At 41.8% G+C, this 26,549-nt stretch overlaps 2 long non-coding RNA genes across 4 annotated transcripts in view; one reads left to right on the top strand and one right to left on the bottom strand.

Annotated features, from left to right (window-relative positions):
• Positions 1-5,477: 5,477 nt before the first annotated feature.
• Positions 5,478-23,999, bottom strand: LOC120093587 (uncharacterized). Of its 3 annotated transcripts, none has more exons than XR_010053299.1 (8): positions 23,749-23,999; positions 18,884-18,982; positions 15,164-15,187; positions 10,877-10,959; positions 10,192-10,304; positions 7,099-8,910; positions 6,828-6,935; positions 5,478-5,918 (listed from the first exon to the last, which is right to left on the bottom strand). It is a non-coding gene; the product is annotated as an uncharacterized LOC120093587 (long non-coding RNA). The 3 variants fall into 3 exon arrangements; XR_005486928.2 differs by having other exon boundaries at positions 7,415-8,910; positions 23,749-23,995; XR_005486927.2 differs by having other exon boundaries at positions 7,415-7,513; positions 23,749-23,946.
• Positions 23,998-26,549, top strand: part of LOC108351449 (uncharacterized) — an 18,717-nt gene continuing 16,165 nt past the window's right edge. Inside the window, exon 1 of the long non-coding RNA XR_001838838.3 lies at positions 23,998-24,046. This is a non-coding gene — a long non-coding RNA (uncharacterized LOC108351449). The remainder of the gene's footprint in view (positions 24,047-26,549) is intronic.

Here is a 26,549-nt window from a genome sequence, read left to right as displayed (position 1 = left end):
TTGGTTGGTAAAGTTATCGCCACATGAGCATGAGAAGCTGAATCTGATCCCAGAACCCATGGAAAAGTCAGACATGGTGGTGCATACTGTGCTGGGAGGGTAGCAACAGAAAGTCCCTGGGACTCTCTGGCCAGCCAGCCAGTGAGAGAGCCTGTCTCAAAGATTGTAGTGGACAACTCCTGAGGAACAACACCTGAAGTTGACCTCTAGTCTGCACACACACACACACACACACACACACACACACACACACACTCTCACACTCACACACACACCCTCTCTCTCTCTCTCTCTCTCTCTCTCTCTCTCTCACACACACACACACACACACACACACACACACACACACACACACCTACAGGAACATGCATGAATATGTGAGCACACACACATAAAATATAAATGCTGTAGACTGGAGAGGCGGCTCAGTGAATAACTAGTTCATGCTGCTCTCGCAGAGGAGCAAGTGTGACTTCTAGCACCCACGTTAGGTGGCTCACAACTGCTTGTAACTCCAGTTCCAGGGGATCGGATACTCTGGTACTTCCAAAGCCACCAGCGCTCACACATACCTGCCCTCAAACACACATATACACACAAATATGTCACATATAAAATAAACCTTTGAAAATATATAAACACAATGACAAATTGGGTGTGACAGAGCACAGCTGTGACCTCAGCATGTTGGCAGTAGAGGCGGGAGGATCACAAGTGGATGACCATCTAACACAGCAAGCTGGGCTATGTGAGTTCCTGTGTCAAGAGATTTTAGAAACTTACAAATAAAGATAACCACACTCAGAAAGGCTGCTTCAAGAACAATGAGGCCAGTTCAGGGTTCCTCTACAGTGGCCACTGTGGGCCACCATCCAGCATCTTCCTTCGGAGCCTTTGGCAGCTGACTGCTCATAGCTTTGTCTCAGGGTTGTCGCAGACCAAAGAGAGCCTGAGGTCACGCTTCCCTCTCAAGGGCATTATTGAATGACAAGCCAAGTGTCTCCAGGATACCCTTGACAGGAAGACACTGACTGTAAAGACCTTCCCAACTCCACAGCTCTAAGGCTTTGCCTCTGATTCCCCACCCAGCTTCTCCTTTTCCCTCAGTTTCACAGACTCAGCACTATCAACAGTTGAGCTGGCTAATCTCTTATTTTGATGGCTACACTGTGTGTTAGTGGTGACTCCACCCACCAGATGCCAGTAGGTCTAGAGATGTTGCTAAATATATTATGAACCATGATGCAATCCCGTCCCCTTTATTCCCCACGGGTGTTGATTTGAAGTGCATTCCCAATAAGCTTCCAGCACAGAAATCACTGGTTCTCCGGCACCTCCCAATGGATGGGTTACTTAATAAATACAAGTATTTATTGCTAAATTATTCCTATATTATCATAATTATAGTATGTACTCTATAAAGTAAAAACAAGGAAACAATTTAAGGTGAGATCAAAATAAACGTAATTAGTGGTTCTAGCATTTCTCCTACTTCCGCAAACAATGTTTACTAGCACCTCCTAGGGATCCTAAGTTACCATTCCAGATCAGAGCCCTGGGCACTGGGAGGAAATGACAAAAAGTCTTGGTAACTCTGTGAGTCAAGGGGAAAGGAAGAAAGAGTTGAAAGGAAGATTTTTGGGAGTGTTAGAGTCATGAATAGCAAAATAGAAAAACACCATAGGCACGGTGTCAGATGGCAAGAATATATAAATAGGTATCACACAAGGACACTTTCTTGCTAACCAGCACAGGATCTGGCATGTTGGAAGACACTTACAGCTGCCCGTCATTTTTTAAATGCACCAAAAGCTTCAACCGGGTGAACAGCAAAGATGAGAGGACATTATGAACCAAAGTCCAGAAGGGATTTCTTTTTCCTGTATTGTTGGGCTAATGGTATGTTCTTCAACTGCCAGTACATAGGCAACACCTAAATAGAAACTGAACCACCACGGGCTTTAGAAACCTTTTTAGAATAGCATCTCACTGTTAGACACAAAGGGACCTTTCAGATGTCCGCACAGAACTGCAGAGAATTATAGTAAGAGAGGGTTTATCGGCGCTCTCTAGATGGAGCAGTAAGCCAGCAACAGTGCAGCTTTGAGCGCGAGGGACGATAGGTAGCACAGGAAGCATCACTTCTGAGCATGTGTGCTGGAATGTCTAAGCTCGCTAGTAGCATTCCTCAGGTTCAGAGTACTATCCCACAAATACTCAGAGCCAGACATTTCAACAATGAATCGCTCACTTCTGTACCCTACAATGCATAGGACAAGCTTTTCCCTCAAGTAAACCCATGATGTGCAGAAAATACAATGTTGTACCAAAAAATTTCAAAAAAGAGAAGAGAAAGTTACGAGGAACAGCATTAAAACAGGTCATTCTATGTCTCTTTTGGGTAGTCAAAAATAACACTATTGCCACCAAAACCCACAACAAAACCAAAATAAGGTTGGTAAGCTACACTAACTAAAGTAAAATGGTGACAATAAACGAAACATTTACTATTTAAAAAAGAAAGGAAAACCAAGCCTGGTGTGGCAGGACAGTAAGCCCAGTACTCAGGAGACTGAGGAGGGCGATTATTAGCTTGTTGATGGCCTTGACTACTATTTGTCTCAAACAAACAAATGAACAAACAAAGAAAACGAAACAAAACCACAAAACCAAAAAGTCTTTCTAAGCAAAATTAAGATTCATTGGAAATTTTAGTTCCCCCAAAGAAAACTTAAGATGTAACTTTACATTTATGAATAATGAAATTGGTGTTTTCAGAATGTAACTTCTCAAAAATGACTTGTGAGTATTGTGATTAGATAATCTGAGTTTGAATTTTAAAATCCAGGAGTTGGTGATTGGGAAAGTGCACCACGTAACTCAGCATGGGAGCTCAGGACTATAATCTTAGCATTAGGGAGAGGCTGCAGGAGTGTCAGAAGTTCAAGATTATCCTTGGCTGAATAATAAGTTCAAAACTCTCTTGGGCCCTCTGAAAGTGGGAGTGGGGGGGGTGCGGAGACGGCAACCATTACAAACAATTTACAGGTGGGCAGTACCAAATGTTCAAACACTGGATTGTCCCAACTTTACTAAAAAATCTCCAAGATGAAATCTCAGTAAACTTCAAAATACACAGAAAGCCAAACCAGGGAGGAAATGTGACTAAAAATAGAAATATTTTTAAAGTTCTAACTACTCTGGTGGATAAAAATTCAAATCAAACCCATAATTAGACGCTACTTTTGGTTCTCAATTTTGCAGTTACTTTGTGGGTGACTCACTGAAGACTGTTTAAAGGACAAACAGTTACAACTTTCATGGGGAAAAAAAAAAACCCAGAACTTTGTCATAATACAGCAAGAACCATAAACTATATGTTGGGGAGAAGGAGATAGCTTATGGCAGTTCTCAACCTGTGGGTCTCGGCTCCTTTGGAGGGTCTCATATCAGATATCTTGTGTATCACATATTTATATTACAATTTGTAACCATGGCAAAGTTACAGTTTTGAAGTAACAATGAAATAATTTTGTGGCTGGGGGGGTCAGCACAGCACGAAGAGCTGTATTAACATCCATAGCTTTAGGAAGGTTGAGGATCACTGGCTCAGAGGGTAGGAATGCTTGGTACATAAGTACAAGGACCCAAGTTCAGATCCCAGCATCCACGAAGAAAGTCAGTATGGCCCAACCCCTAGCTCTGTAGAGAGTGAAGTCATGAGGCTCACTGGTGCTTGCTGGTTAGCCATCCTGGCTCTAGTTTCAATGTGGGATCTTATCTCAAGGGAGTAAGGCAGAGAGTGATGGAGGACAAGTTATGTCCTCCTCTGGCCTCTATATCTATGGTTATGCACAGCTATTGTCATACATGTACACCACACACACCCATACATATAGACACCAAAAATATATTCCATGTGTGGGAGAACAGTTACTATAGTGGGTAGATCCAAAAGATTAGTTTGTACCATATAAATAACACAAAGAAGTGAAACAATTCAAAGAACACATAACGACTAGAAAAATAATAATACAATATTACAAATTACATAGCTGACTATGAGACTGGATATAGAACACAGTCTGAATTTTGTGGAAAAGAACTCATAGAGGGAAAGGCAAAAGACATGAGAGATACCAAAACATTTATGGATGCCATGTTTTTTGTTGCTATGAATGTGTAGCCCTTAATTTTTATTCATTTCTTTTCCTAAAGTTTTCTATAACTACATATCACTTTCTTACGTAGGTGGGATTTAATAATGATACCTTCTTCATATACACATTTCTAAGTGAATCAGTGAACCTACACGTGGTATGAAGTGTTTATAAGATTAGGAGAGGCAGAAGGGGGCTGTGTGTAGGTGGGGGTCTTTAGGGCCAGAGACACAAATTTAACCTCACTGTTTGACATTTATTAAACATTTGGAGTGTCTTTATCAACAGGCTACAGATCTTCTCATGCAGGACCCCTCTCTGACCCCAGAGTGTTAATATGCTTGTCCAGTCTGACACAATATCTGAGAATAGGGTTTTCATAAAGTCAGGTCTGTTGGTCGCTTTGCTAATATGGGACTCGGATCTTCTGCCTAAGACTGAATGGACATCAGCATGAGATTTTACTATAAGCAATTAAGACATGATTCCGCCAAGACCTAACATGTAGGGTGAGTTTAAAGCATCTGACATGCATGAATATAAATTGCATGGCTTTGAAGTCTTCATTGAACAATTCATCTAAAGTGGACTGAGAGCCATGTTAACAGAATCGACAGCCATTTGACCGATCGAACCAATCATTTTTCTTGTGGTTGTGAAACCAGGTATATGTGGAGATGATGCATGTGAGTCACTTTATTAATTAGATAATGTCCTAATTGTCTCATTGGCTTCTCCATTAGTAGCTTTAAACAGGACTGAAATACTCTGTATTGTCATGAAGGCACCATAAGAATTACTGCTTATCCTGTTCTCACGTGTTCTTCCTTTATTTAAGATTAGAAGGATTTCACAGAGGTATTCACAGGATCAAATAAATAGTGATATATAATCAATATTTGTGGTTGATAACGTCTGTTGGTTTTCCTGGGTTTATTATAAAGACCGTGAGTGACCACCAGGCATGTGTTTCCAAAATATCAGCTTGTTTAAATATACACAAACCGTACTGCACACTCGTGCATGCATATTCCAGATTAGGGCAGCTGTTTATATGGTGGGGTTTTTTGGTGTTGGCACATTTTTTTTAATCGTATCAAGAAAACATTCTTTGTCATAAAACCTTGAATTAACCAAGAAAACAGCTCAGTGTGGGGAAAATGAATTGTGTTTCTGAGGGCGTTATATTCTCTTGCTAGCACAAAGCTAAAAGAAAAAAAAAATTGAGTGGTAATGTTTCCCTGTTTGCTTATTTCAGCTGAATGGAATGGAAAATTACACAAAATTGAACAAAGAACACTGCGCTGACCTTCTCAATTGCTTGGAAAGGGAAGTGTTTATTCAAGCGTTTACATGGCGGCTCTGGCGCCTGGTGCCCTTGAATTAATACAAACTGTTTTTTGCCGAAGGACAAGATGAACTGCTTTCAGCAATCTGCCTCTGCTATGTTTCTCCATCCGGAAGAGCTGAGACAAAAAGTCCTTAAGGAGCACCCTGGTGTCCATTCCAGGTCACCAGGACTCCTGCGACTTGCCGCCAACCGTGCTACTGGCTTCCATCCTGTTCTTTTCATGATGTATGTCCACAAATCTCCACGATGTTCTTTCTGCGTGTGACTTAAAACTCCCAAGCGAAGGCTCGACGCCCCAGCGTAGGGAAATGCTAGGGGTGGTGAGGCAGGAGTCCGGGTGGGCGAGCGAGCACCATCATAGAAGCAAGGGGGAGGGGAGACGGGGTAGAGGGTTTGCGGAGGGGAAACTGGGAAGGGGGATAACGTTTGAAATGTAAATAAATAAAATAACCAATAAAAAAAGAACAAGAAAACAATAAAACTCCCAAGGAGCTTCCGATAATCCATAGAGAAAATCTGGCTTTTTTTTTTTTTTTTCATAGTTGGCAAACACTACATATGCCCGCTCTGACTCCCGAACTCTCCCACACTTTGACAGACTATAGTGTCCTTTTGACAGCTGAAACAGAAATCTCTTCTCACAGGAGAGCTGTTGCTCTGTTGCTCTCTGCCTGCCTCCTCTTTTTCCCTGGGCTTTCCCCCATGACTGCCTTCTTTCTCACAAACAGGTCTCACCTAGCATCTTTCCAGAGAGCTCTCCTTGCCCAGTAATGGAAAGCCATCGGGCCCTGCTCCCTCCTTATTCCCCATTGGCTTATCGCTGGTTCTGTTTTTGCCAACTGACGTTGTTTTATTAATTTATGTTTCTCCTATTGTGCTTGTGCTTCTTAATGAAATGTCACTGTATAAGGGCAAATATCTTGAGAATCATGTTCATTTCTATCTCTATAACATCTAGGACAGCGGCTGACATACAGTATGACGTCCATGAAACAGTTTATTGACATGAATTAAGTTCATCTGTGCGACTGATTAATCGAGACCCTAGCCGTTTGAAACAAAAAGGAATCTGTTGAAAGATAATGATAGCTTTTTTTTTATTATATTTCAATTTGCCCAGTCTGTTCTGTGTCCAGATATTTGGCCATATTTCTATGAGTGGTTCTGCATGAAATTAATGTGTAAATTGGTAGAATGATCAAAACAGATTGCTTCGCCTTCTATCATGGGCAGGTTTATCCAACTGGATGACGCTGTAAACAGGAAAAAATGTCAGGCCTAAGCTGAGAAAGAGAAAAGGTTTCCTAGCTGACTACCTTGGGATATTGGTTTTTTCCTTTGAGACTCCAGCTGGACACTTGTTCTCCTTGGGTCTCAAACCTCTTTGGCTTCAGACTGATCTCCGCCTGATCTATGTCTCCATCCTGTAGAGGCAGGGGACTTATTAGCTTCTATAATCATGTAAGCCAACTCCATATTTACACACACAGAGAGAGAGAGAGAGAGAGAGAGAGAGAGAGAGAGAGAGAGAGAGAGACATGCACACATGTCCAGCTGACTGCTTCTCTGAGAAACATAAGTAAAAACCTGTCAACGGCTGGATATCCAGAATCAGCACCAATATGACCCTGAGGAATGGCCTGGTCAGAGCAATGATGCTCTGGCCTCCCCTTTATGACATCAGGTGCCCTGCTGCTGCTGCTGCTGCTGCTGCTGCTGCTGGGTGATAACGTTCACATCTCAAGACTGAACACTTACTATTCTTGCTTCTTTGTTTCCCCTTCTCAAGCAACAATCTGAGCCACATGCTTAAAACCTTTGGCTCCCTTCAGAGAAGAAGAGGCCTCATCTCTTCACGGTCCCCTGTCTTAACAATATCATCTGGTCTATTACGCTCAAGTACCTGAATTTGTGGAAGAGCACATTCAAGCTCACAGGAGTTCCATGGACCTCTTGCCATGTGCTCTAGACTGTCACGGTCTCGTCTGTTCATCCTGTTACCCTGAACAGTTTAGAAATAAGAATCATGCATCTTCTGGGTCCTCCCAAGGATCTCCCATTCTCTCTTGGTTTCATGTTTTATAATGGAAAAGATTTACAACTTATTTCATAGAATCGAGGAATCTATTGATGAACTGGTTGGGGAGGGTGGACAGAAGGAAGACGCTCTTTAGACTAATAAGCTAGCCTACATTTTCCTCTTAAATATGTTGGTTCTATCCTATTCATTACTTTATAATATCTTTGAAGGAAAATCAAGTTTTCCCTGTACTTAACATATCTATAGTATTGTCTATAAGTATCACTTTACTCATTGTAAAATCTTAGGTCTTGGAGCTTTGATTGGTCCTAACTGTTTAACGCACAGGATGCACCACATATATTTACCCTGGGCAAAGTTATTCTTATAATATTTTAGTACCTTTATCTACAGTCTAAGAATTAGAGACCTTTTCATCAGTCTCTGAAGAGTTTAAAATAAGCCCTCATTCTGATTTGCTAACACGGTAAAACATCGGAAAACCGTGACACAGAAAGAACAAACATGGGGTGTGGCGTGTGGGACACAGGAGAATCACAGTGGGAAGATTGTTTTTAAAGGCTCATCAGGGAATAAAGAAGAGAGGAGACTGTCTCTGCCAGGCTAGAAGCCATCATTTGTGTGCGACTTTCTGCCAGAACAGCAGAGGTGCTGCGGCCTCTGTGGCTCCCTGGGGACAAAGGAGAAGTCAACACTTTCCCAGAAAGACAGTTAAGCAAGAACCGTCTGTCTTTTCTCTTTGTTTCTTCTTCTTTCTTTATTATTAAATCCAAAAGACTCCCGGGGAGGTTGAGATCCTTTTAAAAATTATTTTTAGTCTGGGGCAAGAGTTCAATATTTTAGTGGAAACTGCAGCGGGCTTATTTTGGTTCTTTTTCATCAAATTGTCTAATTTGATATTCGGCTGTTAACCCTTGAGTAACTTTTCACTGCTTTTTTTCTTTTTTTTTTTTCTTTTTCACGCTGCCGTTAAAACGTAGCATCTCCAATTTTGTCACATGAGGTATGCTTGCCCACACTATGGGAGTAGCTCTAGGTAATGCCAACTGTAAACGGCTCCCCTGTCTAACCTGGCTCCTTTCAAGGGTTAATGAGAGGACGCCAGCCTCTGCATTGCTGTGAACCGAGTACCTGTGGCTATTCCTCTAAAACATAGTCGCTGGCATTCTATTCCCCAGGGTGACGGAAAAAAGAGGCAGGGCTTGGAGAATGAACAGAGCATGAAAAATGGAGTTCCTAGGAAAGAGATTAGTGCCCTTATTTTAAAATAAAATAGTATAAAATAAAATCCAAGTCTTGGGCCAAGACGCTGTGGTAGACTACTCAGTTAGCATGTGCAAAACACGAGGTTCAATTTCCTGTACCAGAAAGAAAAAGACAAGACAAGATTTTCCACATTACTACTACTACTACTACTACTACTACTACTACTACTACTACTACTAATAATAATAATAATAATGATGATGATAAAGACCCAATTAAAAGCTCCCTTCCCACCTCTGCCATCCTGGAACCAGAAAGAAGATACCAACTAAGAATCAATAAACAACTGCTTGCCAAGTCCTCTCGGGCTTTTGATTTTAGACTTCAGGACCTAGAACTAAGAAAGACTAACTTCTAATTTCTATAAGCTGCCCAGACTGTGATATTTTTTACAAGCAGGCTCAACAGACTAAGACTTATCTACCCTAATGATTTACAATGAGTAACAGTAGCCAAGGCTTCCTAAGACTCAAAAGTTAAGAAAATTGTCACAGCTGAGTAATCCCAGCACTTGGGAGGCAGAGACAAATCTCTGAGTTCGAGGTCAGCCTGGTTCATATACTGGGTTCTGGGATAGCTAGAGCAATATAATGAAACCCTGTCTTGGAAAAAAAAAGAATATTTTCACATCTTACATACATTTGATTGTTTGGGTTATGCTTGTCTGTGAGTGTCAGACTACCTAAGCTGCTCTAGATTTTATAGAAATCCTCTAGTTTTGGCCTCCTGAATTCTGGGACTAAAAGCCTAAGTTATTACCATGCACCTTGATTCATGTTGCATTTGAGCTTAAGAACAAAGCCAGTTGGACCCACCAGTGAGAATTAGAGATCTTCCAGTGGGTGGCTAAACTTATATTAGACTGCTCAGTCCCAGCTGTCTCTCTATCTCTTCAGACAGTGTCCACTGCTGCTCTGTTCCATGGACACACTGCTCCAGATGAAAGTAAGATCTCTCTCTCTCTCTCTCTCTCTCTCTCTCTCTCTCTCTCTCTCTCTCTCTCTCTCTGTGTGTGTGTGTGTGTCTGTCTATCTGTCTGTCTCTCTGCCCTTCTCCCTCCTCTCCCTCTCTTCCCCTCTCCCCTCTCCCTCCACCTTTCCTCTTCTCTCATTCTCCTCCCCTTTCCCCCTCTCCCTCTCTTCCCCTTTCCCCCCTCTCCACTCCTATCCCCTCCCTTTGCCTCCTTTCTCTGTTCCTCTTCTTCTTCTCCTTCCCCTCCCCTTCCCTTTCCCCCTCTCTCCTTCTCTCTCCCTTCCCCTCCCCTTCCCTTTCCCTCTCTCTCCTTCTCTCTCCTTTCCCCCCTCCCTCTCTCTTTTTTCCCCTCCCCTTCCCTCTCCCTCTCCTGTCCTATCTCCTCTCCAATCCTTTCAAACCTTGAGTTGTGTTTCTTCTTGTCAGCAGCAGGGCCGAGACCCAGATGAATCATCAGAAGAGATTAGAATCTTCCTTGGCAGATTTTGCTAATTAGAGTCACATATTCCTTTGTCTTAAAAAAAAAAAAAAAACCACTCAGCCTGTACTGGATGCTCTTGACCCCTGAGGTTTTAATATTTCAGTCGTACGGATTGCTACTTTTAGTATCGTCCATGGGCACTTTTCCCCTTCTATTGCGAACTTTTCCCATCCCTCCACCCTTACTCTATAGGTCACAGACTAAGTGCTTTTAGAATCCGAGAAATGGTGTGAACACATGAAACAGGTGTTATAAGGGAATAACCATGCGGCCCTCTTATTTTTAGATTCCCATCATGTGCTCAGTAACGAAATACTCTTCACTAACAAACCCACAAGTCCAGTCTCAAATGGCTGCTGATATTCCGTGTCAGGGAGATGAAGAATGGCTGATCCCACGGAGAAGCAGGAGCAACTTCTGGCTGCTTCTTGGCTCAGTCAACTCCAGCCAATGGATACCACGAGTACTCACAGATTTCCCATTTCTCAGAACAATATGAAAGTTCAGAGTTTTGAAACTAAACTTTTGTTTAAGCTGCATATCAAATGTCAAAAATAGGCTGGCAAGAGAGCCCTTCTCCATGCCAATAAAGATTAGGGGATCACCTGTTGGCAGGTTCTCCTTCCGATTACTAAAAGCAATGAGATTTTGACGCCACAGGAATCTTTCGGAGGATCAGGTACTCAGTCTGATGGGCATTTAAAAAAATTAAGTAGAATTACATGAGGAAGACAAAACTAAAAGAAATAATAGAAATGTGTTATACTTAACAGGTCATGTTCATCACAAGACACTAGAGTATGTGTAGTGGGTCACTGTCAACATATCCTTCACCGATTTGAAAGTCACTGTCTGTCCTGCTTTTTGAGTTATTTGAGTGAACCACAGTTAAGGAAATGTCTCCATCAGAGTGGCCTGTCAGCAAGACCTGTGGGTCATTTTTTTTAATTAGTAATTGATGTGGGAGGACTTAGCCCACTATGAGTTAAGCCACCCCTGGGCAGGAGGTTCTGATATTAAGAAGTAGAGATATTAAGAAAGCAGGCTGAGCAAGTCATGGAAAGCAAACCTGTAAGCAGCACTCCTCTATGGCCTCGGTAATCAGTTCCTGCCCTGCTTCACTTACGGCCCTGACTTCCCTTAATGATGGATTGTTACCTGAAAGTGGGGGACAAAATAAACCCTTTCCTTCTCGTGTGGCTTTTGGTCATGATGCTTTACCCAGCAATAGAAACCTAAGAGCCTCACCAGTTGACATCACTGCACCCTACCACTGTCGCTGGCAAATTAAATGCCAGTGATGGTTAAGTGGGCATCTGTAGGCCAAATTTCCCTCTTGAACTTCAGCCTCGTATCTTTCGTTTATTTTCCCCTGCATGTTATCAGGAGAATGTTCCACAGAACTCACAAGTACGCTATGATAGAACTCTTAAAATAATGCACTGTGCAGTCAGACTTATCTGAGCTTGTGCCTTGTGATTTCTCAGCCTGTTTTCTCATCCTGAAAAAAATCAGGATAATTGAACTTAAAACAAAGGCCAACACAAAGAGATAAACAAACATTGTTTCAGCAGGAACCAAGCTCCAGATCTTGTTGTAGGCTCCAGCACATGATGAGAAAACCTGGTTCCTCCATATGGGATAGTGCTGAAGTCAGTCATTTGAGAAAGGAAGTTAAAATCAATTAAGTCTATCCTTTATGTGCTACAGAACACACAGTCATGTTTCTAAGACGTCTTCTATCAGGACCAGTTTCAAATCATCTCTTTGTAGCTTTTCATTTTACAACTTCAGGGAAGACCTTCTTTCTGCTGGGGGTCAGAAGTTCTTCTACCCCCTCCTGACTCTCATGAGCTCTTCCAGCCCTCAATAGCCATGAAGCAATTTTGAGAGGTCATACATAAAAGAGAACCTGCAATGGTTTATGTAAAAGAACTTGGTGCAGGGTTTCCCAAGCTGATGAAGGAGATGATGTCCTTTCACCTTGTGATGTTGGCTGACAGCGATTGCATTGATAGACACATGCCTAGTGAGATGTCTTCAGTCAGAACTGTGTCATCATCAGTGTCAAAATAAAGATGATGATAACCGTAATGAGGCTGGAGTAAAGCAATAGCCACATCACTTTCCTGCTTCCAGGAATAGTCCTTGGCTACACAGAGCAGTGTCTGTACCAGAGCCTCCGAGCCAGTCAACAGACTCAGAATTTGGACTTGGTCAAAACCAAGCATCCTGCTGTATTCTGCTGCCTCTATGGTACATTTCACATTGTGTCACTATATTACCATTCAAGGTCATATGACAAACACCCTTATAATCAATTTTCTTGCTGCCCCATGCAGCCTGTCTACTATTTGCTTTCAGAGATAGAGAGTTATTTTGTAGTCCTGGTGGCCTGGAGCTCACAGTAACCCACCTACCTCAGACTCCTAGGTATTAGGATCATAGGCAAAACCCACCATACTTGACTCTATCCCTTCTACTATTAACTCTCTCTCTCTCTCTCCCCCTCTCCCTCCCTCCCTCCCTCTCTCTCTCTCCCTCTCTATATGTGTGTGTGTGTGTGTGTGTGTGTGTGTGTGTGTGTATAGTTTATTATAATATATCATCCTTGATAGCCTTCATTGTCAACTCAACTGAATTTGGAACCATCTGGGAAACACACTCGTGCAAAGGTGTTTCCAGAGAGATTTAATCGAGAAGTTGAAACCCACCCTGAATGTAGGGGGCACCATCCTGTAGATTGACATAAACGGAAAAAAAAAACTTGTGGATACCAACCTGGCCTTCCCTGTACTCTGATTCCTGCTCCCATCAGGAATGTGAATATTGCCCTGTCAAACCACAAGCCGAAATAAATCCTTCTCTCCTAGCCTTTGATTAGGCACATGGTCAGATGAAGTACAGAAAAGCAATACATTTAAGCCCAGTCTCTGCACTTTCTACCCTCCTATGATGTTCCATTGTTAGCTGTAAAAAGCCTAAGCTCACAGTAGTTTGACCAGGCTCTCTATGATCCTATGCCTACTCAACTCTCAATGTCACCCAGTCTCAAATTCTGTCCTCCTATCAGTTAGGAGGTTCGGACATTCTTTGAAAGCTGTTACATCTGGGGATTTCTATAACAATCACACTTTTTATTTCCTGGAAAGGTTTTTGCTATCTCAGTTTCTCATATTCTCTATTTCTCTACTTCCAGCCTTCAATCGGGTATTATTGTAGCTCAGTATCTGTTGCTGTGGTAGAGCACTGACCGAAAGAAACTTGGGGAGAAAAGCCTTCTCTGTACTTCATCTTATAGGTTATAGTCCATCCTCGAGGAAAACCAAGGTGGGAACTCAAGGCAGAAACTTCAGGCAGAAACCCCAGTGGAACACTGTTCATTGGCTCACTTCATACTTTTGTAAGAATTAGGACCACCTCCATAAGGTTAGCACCGCCCACAGTGGGCCGGGCCCTTCAATATTAATATTAGTCTGGAAATGTCCCTGCAGACATGCATATAGGTCAATCTGATGGGGGGCATATTCTCAATTGAGGTTCCCTCTTCCCAAGTGATTCTAGTTTGTGTTAAACTGACAAAAATTAAACTAGCCCAGGTCTACTGTGAACTTCCTTACTTTTATTACTCTCATCTTTCCGAAAGAGAAGGAACGCCATTTCTTATGTTCTTAACAATTAAAATAAATGTCCTAATATAGAAGTAGCTGTATTTGCTTATTTCTTGCTGCTATAACAATTACCATAAGCACAATGCTCTGAAATAGTATCCATCGTTTTCTGCTGTGTGACAGGAACCAAATGTACCTGAGTTGACAGTGAAAACTAACTAACTTGCAAGGAAGACGGAGTTATTACAATGGGATGAGGGAACAGGATTAGAGTCAAGCCTGGCGCCTTTTGCCGATTTTATCATCATCTGTAAAATGGGTCTCATCGAGTGCCGATTAAGGCATCAACCCAAAGCCAGTGCATCAGCTAAAATTAAGGCAACAGCAGGCTGAATGCTTTGCTGTCGGCTGAGAAGGCTCTCTCTTCACTCTTTCCAACTTCCAGATTTGCCCTCACCTTCTTTACCTTGTTGCCCTCCACCTTGTTTTTAATGCTAGTAAACATAAGGTGAGTCGCTCTAGCATTTCACCACTCCGACCTGCCTTTGCCTCCCTCTTCGTTTATGAGATCCTCTATAATTACGTAGGACCTGGACAGTTCAGAACAGTCTCCTCATTTAAGGTCCTTTGGTTGTGAACCTTCACTTCCCTTCAGCATGAAAAGTAATAGCTGGGCACTGGGGATTAGACACAGAGGCATTATTTAAGGTACTGCAGACACAGTATAAAATAAGCGTATATGAATGTATGCTAAGGTGTTCAGTAGAGCCTTACAGTGGCTGTCGTAGTGCATGACTGCTGCTCCTGCTCTTGTCCTTAAGATCACTGAAGAAACGTTATAATAGTTGCTATAATACAAAACGCCCCTCAATTTTAAGCTTCTTATATTTTTTTGGTTCACTTAAAGATACCATGAGTATTTCTGGTTTGGCTCCTCATAAGTGGTTTACAGCACTGGTTCTCAGCTGTCCTAATGCTTAAAATATAGGTTGTCAATCAGGAAATAAACTCTAAATGACTCAGTTAACCTTGTGCTTAGTTTAAAAAACAACAACAAAAAAAAAAAAAAACATAGAGCAGCAACTTAATTAAGAGATAGTGGATCCAATTTCAGATGTTTGAGATATGCTAAGACCAATGTATCAGCTCATTGTCACGATCAGGGACTCGGGTCCCCTCTGTGGCCTGGCACAGACTGTATGCCTATGGCATCAACCACTTCTTACTCCCCCCAACAAAGGGAAACACGTCACTTTTTCATTGCTGTGAGAGAGTACCTACCAGCAGGAACAATGATCTTCCTGACTAAAAAAAAAAAAAAAAAAATTAATTAAAAAAGGGCAAAAATACTAGAGTCTATTATTAAAACTAGAATCACTTATGGTTTTTAATATCTCGAGCTCAATAGCAATCCTGGGCATCACAAAAGCGAGTGACACTTCTTCACCAATATTTCTTTACCTATCTCAGCATCAGTATGAATCAAGGAAGGGAAGTAACATGGATAAAGAGAAATCTCATCTCAATGATATTTAAGGCATAAAGTTCAGAAGCAGTTGTTTTGATGTTGGCTGTTTTTAAAAAAAGATCATGTTTCAACTAATCATGTCCCGGAAAATGGAAATAAGGTGATAATAAAAGATGAATCCATAGAATCCTGTCTAGTAACACAGACATAAATTTTTATCACCAGGGAACAATTAATTGAGTTCCATTTATTCGAAAGATATTATTTCCTCCAAAGAATATTAGACCTTATGTAATTGGGCCCATTCTTAAAATACCACAATCATTTTTGATTTATTGAGAAACAATAAATATAAAAACAGTACAGAGAACTGTTTTATGGGCTGGAGATGTGGGTTGAAGACTCACCTTCAAGAGAAGTTCCCAGAACCCACAGCAAAGAACTGGCCCGAGTAGAAATCTCCCTATACCTCACTTAGCAATTCCCAACTGCCTTCTTCCTGCAGCTCATCTGAAAGGTTCAGTTCCATTTCGTCCTCTGACTCCCCGCTGAAGCCTCACTACCAGAGGCTTGGCTTTTGTTCTGTTCAGACAGCCCCCCAGCAAGATGGACCACCAACAAGGAACAAACCATCCGTGAAGGGAGATTGTTGTGAGCAAGGGAAGAACTTGACCCGGAGAGAATTCAAAATGGCTCTCCCATCTCCATTTCCTGCTTCGGTACAAGACTAAAGGAGGTGCAATTAAAAAATCTTAAATCATTTCCATCCAGTGGATAAAAGGGTCTGGCTTCATGGCAGAACCTGAAAGAGGAAATGTGCCCTTTCTGAGAGGAGATGTGAGGTAGAAAGCGGTTTTGCTTCAAACGGCAGATATTTCAGTTTGGCTGCTGGAGGAAAATGAACTCGGCCAATGACCACAGATACTTGAAAGATAACGCTGAGCTAGCTATGGTTTCATGGTCAGGGATCCCAGACCCTGGGAAGGCTGAGGCAGAAGGATCACGGTTTACAGCCTGTCTAGGATGAGTGAATGAGTTTAAGGCTGGCTTCCGCAGCTCAGTGAGATCTTGCCTCTTATTGACTTGATTTTGTTTTTGTTTTTGTTTTGGTTTTGGTTTTGGTTTTTTTTTTGAGGTTTTTCTGTGTAGCTTTGGCTATCTTGGAACTCACTTTGTAGACCAGACTGTGCTTCAAACTCATGCAGATCTGCCTGCATCTGCCTCCTGAGTGCTGAGACTAAAGGCATGTGTGCCTTAATATAATAAGCAAACCTAGAGCTAAGGATACAGTGTAATATAGGGAATGTCTTACTCGTGCAAGGCCCGGATTCAACTCCCAGCATTGAAAAAGATGTTAAAAAGTGGTGTGTGTGTGTGTGTGTGTGTGTGTGTGTGTGTGTGTGTGAGAGAGAGAGAGAGAGAGAGAGAGAGAGATTTAAGTCTCAAATTAGATGCCAGCCTAAGCTGAGATAGATCTTAATTTTATCTCTGCTAGATCTTGAACAGAGAACTGAGCCCTTCCTGTCCAGCCATCTGATTGAACTCTGAGATAATGACTTAGTTTATAGCTAATAAGCTTGTAGTGACTTGCTCTGCCGCTATGGGAAATGAACACCGGCAGCAAGAACAGGTATGTCTCATAGGTATCATGTATCAATACTGGGGGCGGTAAATTATTAACAATCTTGGTAAGGGTTTCCAAAAGGGAAAATAACTGTAGCAAAGGAATTTATATTTTCATATAAAACTACCATTAATGTCTGGGTGTATGCTAAATGGTCACTCTCTGGTATAAACAGAGATTTAGAAATAAAAAGATAACACCCAACTATTAAATGTGTTTATATACTATAATGTATTATCTAGATATTTTTATTTAATATCTTAATATTGTGATAATATTATAATAAAGCTTAGATATAATTTGACATAATATGATCAAAATATCAGGTAAAACATGGAGAATGAGTGGCTTTGTAAGGAGTCTACCTTTCGACAGAGGAACAACTAATCATCTGTCTTTATGCAGTTTATAGTCTCATTAAATGATCTTATCCATAATGAGGCTAAGAAGCAAACTGGTTCCTGCTTAGGAACAAATAATGTTCTCTTCTTCCTTAATAGAGTCTTCAATGCCATCCAGGAAAACAGTAGCACAAGTTTACAAGTGAACACTGCCAGAGCAAACATTTCTTTTTTTAAAGTCTTTATTTTATTTTTATGTATGTGAGTGCACTGCCGCTCTCTTCAGTCCCACCAGAAAGGGCGTCAGATCCCATTACAGATGGTTGTGAGCCACCATGTGGTTGCTGGGATTTGAACTCAGGACCTCTGGAAGAGCAGTCAGTGCTCTTAACCACTGAGCCACCTCTCCAGCCCCCAGAACAAACATTTTAAAATTGGCTTAACTCTGGTGGGTTAGGCTACAACATTTTAGCAAAGAAAATAGGGCAACTGGAATCAAACTCACTCAAACCACCTAATGATAGTATGCACAACGTATGGGGAGATAGGAGATTTGTAAGACACACGCATGCATTCGGCAACTATGAAATCTGAATTTCAGTATGACATTTAATGACTTGTTTTCGAGAAAGAAGTAGCAATTTGTGATCCTTCCTTCCAAGCAAGGTCCATAGGCGCTGCAGTCTGAGGTGTGAGAACGTATAGATGCTCTCAGGAGGTTATAACTGAGTGGAGGCTGGCTACTGGGTTGGTTGCTACTAGAAACGTGTAGCTAGCAAACCCTAGAAAATTGCCTAGTTAGGATTGGCTAGAAGGTTAACACAGAGGTTAGATTTTGAAGATTTGATATGGGGTGGGGGGGACTCACTAATAAATTTTATACCTATCACATGCTGAAATTGTATATCAGTTAAATAAAATATATCAATCATGTCGATGAATTTGATTCATTTTTTTAAAAAAAGTCATGCCTCCTCAATGATTTTAAATTTCATGTATTACATATCTACAGGACACCACGGTTTTGTAACATATAAAATTCCAAATCTTTTTAGGGTGTGTGCCATCTCTCATGGGATAATGACTTCCTAAGCCATTTAAAGAAAGCTTGTTGTTGAAGGGTCACAGGGCCTAATGAAATCACCCCTGCAGAGGCCCTGGTAGCCGTCATCCCCATCATCAGCTCCCCAGCTCTGGGATACGGTCTGACCAGAGCAGAGATCCCTTCGGTGATATAACACGCCCGTGAATTTCCTTTGTATGCGCCCCAACATGACCGGAACACAAATTAAAGGCCCAGCATGTCTACAGCACCTTATTTCTTTTCTTTAGACATAATAATGGTGTCTAACAGGGGACCAGTAGGTGGGGAGGGAGGTGAGAAGGAGGTGGGGGGAGCCGGGGAGGGAAAACAAGATCAATGATATTGTATGTAAAAAAGTAATTAAAGAAAAAAAAAAAAAAGAAAGAAACAGGCACTTTTCAGTCTTGGCATCCGGTATGGAATGCTTCCTCCCTTTTATGACAACTGTTCCTTGGGCAAACCATCTAGGTGGGGCTGACCATACCCAGAACGCCTAGGAGCTATGCCCAGCTGGTGACCTTTGTGCAGGGTTGTCAAACCGGCGTGAAGTGTCCAGGAAGGAAAGTTACTCCAGGCTCCGAAACTATAAAGGAAATGGCATAAATTACGTGAACATTTTGAAAAGAAAGCACAGTCCCTGATCACATGGAATAAAATCTAACCCACGGAACCTACAAGGTCCTGTCGTCACAGCACAGCAGACAGCTCAACACCTCCAACGACTGAATTCAATGCATTATTTTTCAAACGACTCTGCCCATGAAACACTTTATTCAAAATGTACTGTTATGGAAGCGAAAACAGGAATTATCCTGTGAAGGGCATGGTGGGGGGGGTGAGACTAACACCTCCCAATGTCTTTCCCTCACTCTATCAGCAGTGCCTTTCGAAGCTGTCCTTGGAGTCTAGGCTTCCCTAATGACAGTATAAAACAAACAGATCTAGATAGTCCTAGCTGCCTGACTGTTGAGGACACATAGCAATATGTATGTCACAAATACATTAAAGCATCTCGAAGCCAGAGACCCCCCCCCTTTCCTTTTTGCCTTGAAACAGTGTACTCTGTAGCCCAGGCTAGCCCCACTCTCAGCAGTCGTCCTGCTCTCCCTTCTACGTGCTGAGATCATAGGTGCGTGCAATCATATTTGCCTTAATGACTTTCTACACGGTGCCTACTGTAATTGTAAAAACAGCACCCGAGATTCAAACCATGAAAATTTCAGACCAGTCGAGAACAGGGTGCAGCGGAAGGCTCTTAGAGAACGCGTTATGATATTGCAAGGTGAATGGTGCAGTCTGAACATCTCTCCTCACAGAGTTTTATGACAGAGTTGTTCCGTAACCGTGATCCAGGTGGGTTACCCAATGTTATTTACCAGTGGCTGTGACAGGGCAAGAAAGGCCTTTGGAAACTTTTCTCGGAATCAGATTTAAGTGTTAGGAGAAGGGAATCAGAGAATGCAAAGTGAGACCACCATGTACACTCTGGCAGTAGAGGAAAGCAAAACTAGTCTTAAATTAGCGGCGCCGACAGAAGAGAAAGGGTGAGTGAGTAAAGGAAGAATTCGGAACGCGGACATCTGCCTTTGGGTCACGCTGACCCGGGTCTCCAATATGAGCATGGCTGCTCACGCATCAGGACCTGGGGGCGGCTGAAAGCACGTCGGTGGAAGGCTTTAGGTCATTACAGGTGACCCCTAGGAGGTAAATAGAACATCACCTTTACATTTATCTTGACTTAACTAATCTTAGTGCTGAGGGCTCCGAATTGTGTTTATTTTCGGAACTTCCAGCTCCAGTTATGCTGGGCCCCTCCCCTGGCTTTTCCATTGTCCTTGTTACCATCCCCCTTTCCCACTGAGTTACTTAGTTATGAGAACCAGAGTTTTCGATCCAAGTAGAGTCTTTAAACAAGGATGAAGGACCCTAATTGTCCCAGATTAAAGGAAGCTTCCACGAAGTACACAGCTCTCTAAACTGTCTGAAAATAGTCTCTTGTCTATGTGGACCCTCCTCAATGAACTTGCTAGCAAAAATTAACTGCTTTTTACCACTTAGCAATAAAAAAAAATGTGCTTTCATTTTCTATAGGACAGAATTATATAGGTAATTTGTAGATAACCCAAAGGAAAATACAGGAAATTATTATCAGGTTGTCTACAATCTGGGCTCCCAGTGATCATACATCTTGCCTGATTTAAAAAAAAAAAAGTTTCTGTAGGTAAGCAGGATGGCTTGTTGTCAAGCCTAGTGATCTGAGTTGTATCATGGGAATCCAGTGGTGGAAGGAGAGAATGGGTTTCTGCAAGCTGCCCTCCGACCAACACTTCTGTGCCTAGAGCAGCAGTTCTCAACTGGGAGAGAGGGACAAACTCAAAGGGAGTTTTAGGACAGTTCATGTTGCATTGACCCCCAGCCATAAAATTATCTTTGTTGCTACTTCATAAGTGTAATTTTCTATGTTATGAATCATAATGTAAATATTTTGTTTTCTACTGGTCTTAAGTAACACACTTGGGAAAGAGTCCTTTGATCCCCAAAGGGTCACAAACCACAGGTTGAGAACCATTGGCCTAGACATAATCTACCTACATACATATACACACACCGATAAATACATAAGTGATTTCAAAAGTTTTTCAAAAAAAGTTTCTGCCTAACAACTAAGTCTTAGGGCTGTGAACACAGATTTCAATGTCAAGTGTGTTTTGCAAATGTCAAGAAAAAAATGTGCTGCTTAGGCAAGGCCAGTGATATCTGGACACCAGATTCCTTAAGCAGATGGCGAATGACGGTTAATCATCACATGATATTTATAGTCTGTGTCTCATAATTTTTACCCTTTCACATGTTTCAATAGTGCTTGCCTTTGGACATTCCCCAGTGTAGTAGAGAATTCTAAATAAACATTTTAATAGTGACTTTTTCTTTGTTTTGTATCCTAGCATATTTCCTCCACAATATAAACAAAGGAGCAACTCCGCCTGGGCTGGGACAGAAGCTTGAGGCTGGAAGATCACTGGGGCTTTGAGGAAAAGAAATGTCCTTTCCTCAGGAGAGAACACAGATGGTTTAAGGACTCCCTCTTTTAAGAGAACATGTCAATTGTGTATAGGACCTTTAATCCCAGCATTCAGGAAGCAGAGACAGGTGGATTTCTGTGAGTTTGAGGCTAGCCTGGTCTACCTAATGGGTTCTAGGCCAGCTAGGACTACATAGTAAGATCCTGACATATATATATACATATATATATATATATGTATATATATATGTGTGTGTGCGCGCGCGCACGCACGCATAGATTAGATTAAAAATAGAATATTCAAAACTTTTCATTTAAGAACATGTTCTTGAACCTTTTGTTATTTTTTTTTTGTAAAAAAATAACACACACTCAAGATTTTGACAATTATTATATACACAGTCCTTGGAGTTTTCTTTTTAAAATTAAAAAGAAACTTTGATTCTATATAATTTATTATAAAAATATCTTGCAAACGAATAAAAACATCACACACCCAAATTGAGCAGCCCCAACATCACTACAGCTCGGTGCACCTCTAAACGGCTAGAAGAAACATTCAGAGACTCTGGGGTTTCGTCAATTGTGTGAATAATAGAGTCTCTTCCATCTGCTGCTTCCTTCACCACTCCCCCCGATCCTCGCAGAAACACGTCCCCTCTTTAAAGGGAACGAGCCTCCCCGGCACACGAAAGAACTCACGCAAAGTAAGATACAGATGATGACTCCTGTGCAGAACTACAGGACACTGCAGGAGGCTGGACATGAACACTAAACTTATAAACCTTCGAACTGTGTGCTGTCTTGTGGCTTTTACAATCCTTTTTCCTATGTTTGGGGGAAATAGCTTTGTGAATGAAGACAAACAAATCCTAAAGACTCCAAAATGTCACTCAGATGAGGCTCTGAAGAACAAGCAAAACAAGTGACCTACCCACTTGGCTTTGCTTTGAAGATGCACCAAAACAAGAAATTACAACACACACTAAAATGTAACTTTCAAGACTTTTGAAGATGACCTCCCCACCACTGCCAGTGGACCAAAGAGATTATCTAATTAATTCAGGAAAGTGAACACTATCCTTTAATTGCTCCCTCATTAACCTCACTTAAGCTGTTTTATAATCACCCAAGGTACAGGTTTTGGCCATAAATTGATAAATTTCAGAAAAATAGGATGCACAATGGGAAAGTTATTGCTCCAGAAGAGATTGTGAAATTGATCATTTCAGGAGTGGGTGAATCTGCCTAGGCTGAGTTGCAGTGTGACAGAGCCACAGTTGCTTACCAAGAAAGCCCTCCAATAGCAGGGAGGAGGATGTGAATCCCATTGCATATCTGCTAGGAACAGCCCAGAGCTCACAGGATCCACCCATGCCTTGCAACTGGCTCTCCCACTGAGTGACATCGACAGACCTTGGAAACATGTTTTACTACATAGCGATTTGAGTCAGATGCATGCTGCAGCCAAAGGTCGAATGGAAACTGGGTCAGAAAGAGAATTTCAGAGAAAATGGAGTTCTAGAACCCACTGCCCAGAGATGATGATGGCTTTGAACATTCGACATGAACAAGGGGAGTTTACAGCTAATGTGGAGAAAATGACGCAAGGTCTTGCTTGTTACCGCTTCAGGACATTTTATTACTGCTCATTACAGTAAAGTTATAGATGTGGAAACCAACTCTGCATGAGTTTTTATGTTCAATATCTTCCTCCCTCCCTCCTTCCTTCCCACCTTCCCTCCTTTCCTCTTCCTCCCTCCTCTTCTCCCTCCCTCCCTCCTTCCTTCCCGCCTTCCCTCCTTTCCTCTTCCTCCCTCCTCTTCCCCCTCCCTCCTTCCTTCTTTCCTCCTCCTCTTTCCTCCCTTCTTTCCTCCCTCTTCCTCCTTCCCTTTACTTTCTCCCTCTTTCCCTCCATCCTTCTCTCCTTCCTTTCTCCCTCCTTCCCTTTCCTCCTCCCTCCTCCTTCCACTTTCCCTTATCCTCCCTCCCTTCTTCCTTCCTTCCAGTCTCCCTTTTGTCTCATACTGTCTTTCTTCTTCCCTTTTTTGTCCTCTTTGATTCTTTCTTTCCTTTTTTTTTCTTCTTCTTCAAGACTAAGTCTCCTACAGCCCAATGTGACTAGAAACTTGCTACATAGTTGAGCATGATCTTGAACTTCTGATTCTCCGGCCTTCCCCTCCCCATGCTGTGACTACCGGTTTACACCAGCACAGCTTGTTTACCTTTACTCTAAGTGAAAGTCAAGCTGACAGAACCATGAGAGAAAGGGATTAGAATAACACAGTTGTTTCTTACAGATTCTGCAATCTGACACATTCACCTACCTCAAACCTTGTTTAAAATCTTAATATACTCCATTTACAGCAAAGTTAAAATATCTGGTGGACAAATTCTCCTAAAATACTGAGATGTCTCAGACAACTCAAATTAACTTTATAAATATCAACTTGAGCTCCTTTAATCTGTAGTACTCGATACTGTTGGAACATGGTCCAGGAATGGAGTTTGCTAGAATTCTGAGAACTTGTGAGAACACTCCAAGAAAACAAGAGTATTGTGAGCTCAGTTTCTTTACACATGGAGTTGTTCTGTTTGTGCTCTTCCCACAGGGAATGGATAGGGGTGAGTTTACTTCAGATACTCATTGCTTGCTGCTGTTTTTCAATTAAATGTTTAAATTATCCTTTATATGCCTCTATGGAAAAAACATGTTTTTGCCCCATGTAGCTTGTCCCCGGGATTGTAGACAGCTTGAACTCATGAGAATTTTACCCATGGGACCTTGTTTAACCCTCAGAGTTTAAATTGTGTGAGACTGAATAAAGCTAGATATCACATTACATATATATACATGTATATATAATCATTTTGTTATGCTTAAATTATAAGATCATCATTCTAATATATCAGATTTCCTCAAATGGATATCAAAATATATTTTGATATAATATTACTACCATGAGTATGAATATCTTTGCCATTCTTACATCAATTGTAATTATTCCCACAGTTCCTGCTGCTTCTCCCTTATTGGGAGACTTGCATTCTCTGTGAATTAGGTCACTCTTGATGAGCAGTCTTGACTGTGAATGAGGCTGTCGCTCGCAGACATGCAGGCAGGCTTCTTCTCAACACCCAGTTCAGCACTTAGCATTTGAGGACTCACCTTAGTGTGCTTTGCGTTGACTAATGGCTATAGACCGACCAAATCTCATTTTTAATCTCCATAAGGCCACTTCTACTACATACAAAGAAGGGTCCCAAACATCACTATGGTCCCTTAGAAAGATCTATTCCTACCCATTTCTCCTTGTTTACCGCATTCTGTCTATACCACCATCATATCTTCTTCCTTTTTTACTTCCTCATCTACTTCATCTTCTTCCTCTTCCTCTTCCTCTTCCTCTTCCCTTCTCCTACCTCCTCCTCTTATTCCTATCCTTCTTATTTTTATTCTTATTCTCTTTTTTGAGGTGCTGGTTAAGGAACCTAGGGTACGCTCGTGCTAGGCAAGTCTCTGGCCCTTGCATTCTTGAGGCAGGGGCTTACTACGGAGCTCAGTTTGGCTTTGAACTCCCAACCTACCTTGTCCTCCTCTTTGTGAGTACTGAGATCACAGGCATGCACACCACACCCAACCACACCAGTTTTCTTGCAGTTTCTCATAATTTTCCCTGTGTGTTCCAGCCTTGGGCCTTTGCACTGGTTCTCTGTTCAGCTTGGAATACTCGTTCTCTTAGGGGTACATACAGGTTGCTTCCTGATAGCTCTCAAGTCTTTGTTCAACTATCACTTGCTTAGACATCTACCCAACCACTTTATTCAAGCCTGCACCCTTGCCCTCTCTCTTCTCCTTACTCCCTTTCCATTTATTTACTCCAGAATACATCTATTTCACTTTACTTTGTACATCCTTCTTCCAAAGCTCCGTGAGGGGATGGGATCATTTTCTTCTTCATTCAGTATTGAAACCTCATCACCCACAGCAGTGCATTACGTGATACGGAAACACTGCCAAGTGAGTAAAGGCATAAATGTAACGAAAGAAGCAGCTACCTTCTGTGTGCCCCCAAAAGAAGACAAATTGGTCTGTTTTTGAGGGGTGCGTCATATGTCTAACAGATGCATCAGCAGTGAGCCCAGCAAGCAATCTACAAGATAGAAGAACACCATTGCCTATGCTGATGTGCAAGTCTGAGAGGAGCTCTGTCTCTAAGTATTAGGAAAGTTACTTATGTTTGAAAAAAAATGTTATATTTTTTTCTCTTAAAAATGTTCCTTCGTCATAATTTGTACTATAAAGTCAGCCTTACCCTTTCATTAATCCACAGTGGTCATGGAAGTGTATACCCAATGCTGCTCATTAACTTTCCTCATTGCAAGCTCTCTATTCTCAGACACACCCTCGGTAAGTGGGGCTGAATATTTTTTCCTCATGATGAAAAGTCTGAATACACTAATTAGGTCAGTCAATTCCCAGGGTGCAAAGGCTAAGTTTTCTCTCTTAGGCATGCACTGCAGATCTGCAAACCACAGCACAGTTAGCTATCTACTACTCTGCAGATGTTCCTACATGGAACTCCCTCTGAGAGTGATCAGGGAGGCTTGGGACAGACCCGGAAGGATTTTGTCCGTGTGGTTACATTGGAAGCAGAGAATCAGGGAGAGAAAACTATTCCTCAGCTTTTCTCATTAGTACTTACAAGAAGAGAGCAGGGGGATAGCTCACCCTGCACCTTTGCCCGATGGGTGCAGGTAACCACCCGCAAAGCACAACGCTGCGGGGTGAGGAGTGAACCCATTTATCTTACCTTCCTGCATTAACATTCATTATGTAGGAGTAAGAACATCCTATGTGGCTGGTGCCAGCCTGGGAAGACTGATTAAGCTTCCTTAATAAAGACAGTTCTCAAATGCCCTACATCCTCAACCAGCTTGTCACTTCCCATTACCGTATGGGCTCAATGGAGTCTCAACAAAAGTACATACCTGGACAAAAGAGAAAGGTCCAATAGCATTGTGGAGACAAAGTTAGGCCATCTTGGGGTTTTTCCAAAGCCATACGTCCTTAGAATCCTTTCAACCCAAATTGAAGATGTAGAATTTGAATGTCTTTAGATGCTAC

The sequence above is a fragment of the Rattus norvegicus genome, chromosome 7 (genome assembly GCF_036323735.1).
Source record: "Rattus norvegicus strain BN/NHsdMcwi chromosome 7, GRCr8, whole genome shotgun sequence".
NCBI lineage: Eukaryota > Metazoa > Chordata > Mammalia > Rodentia > Muridae > Rattus > Rattus norvegicus.
The sequence above is the reverse complement of the archived record's forward strand: the minus strand, read 5'-3'. Positions and strand labels throughout refer to the sequence as shown.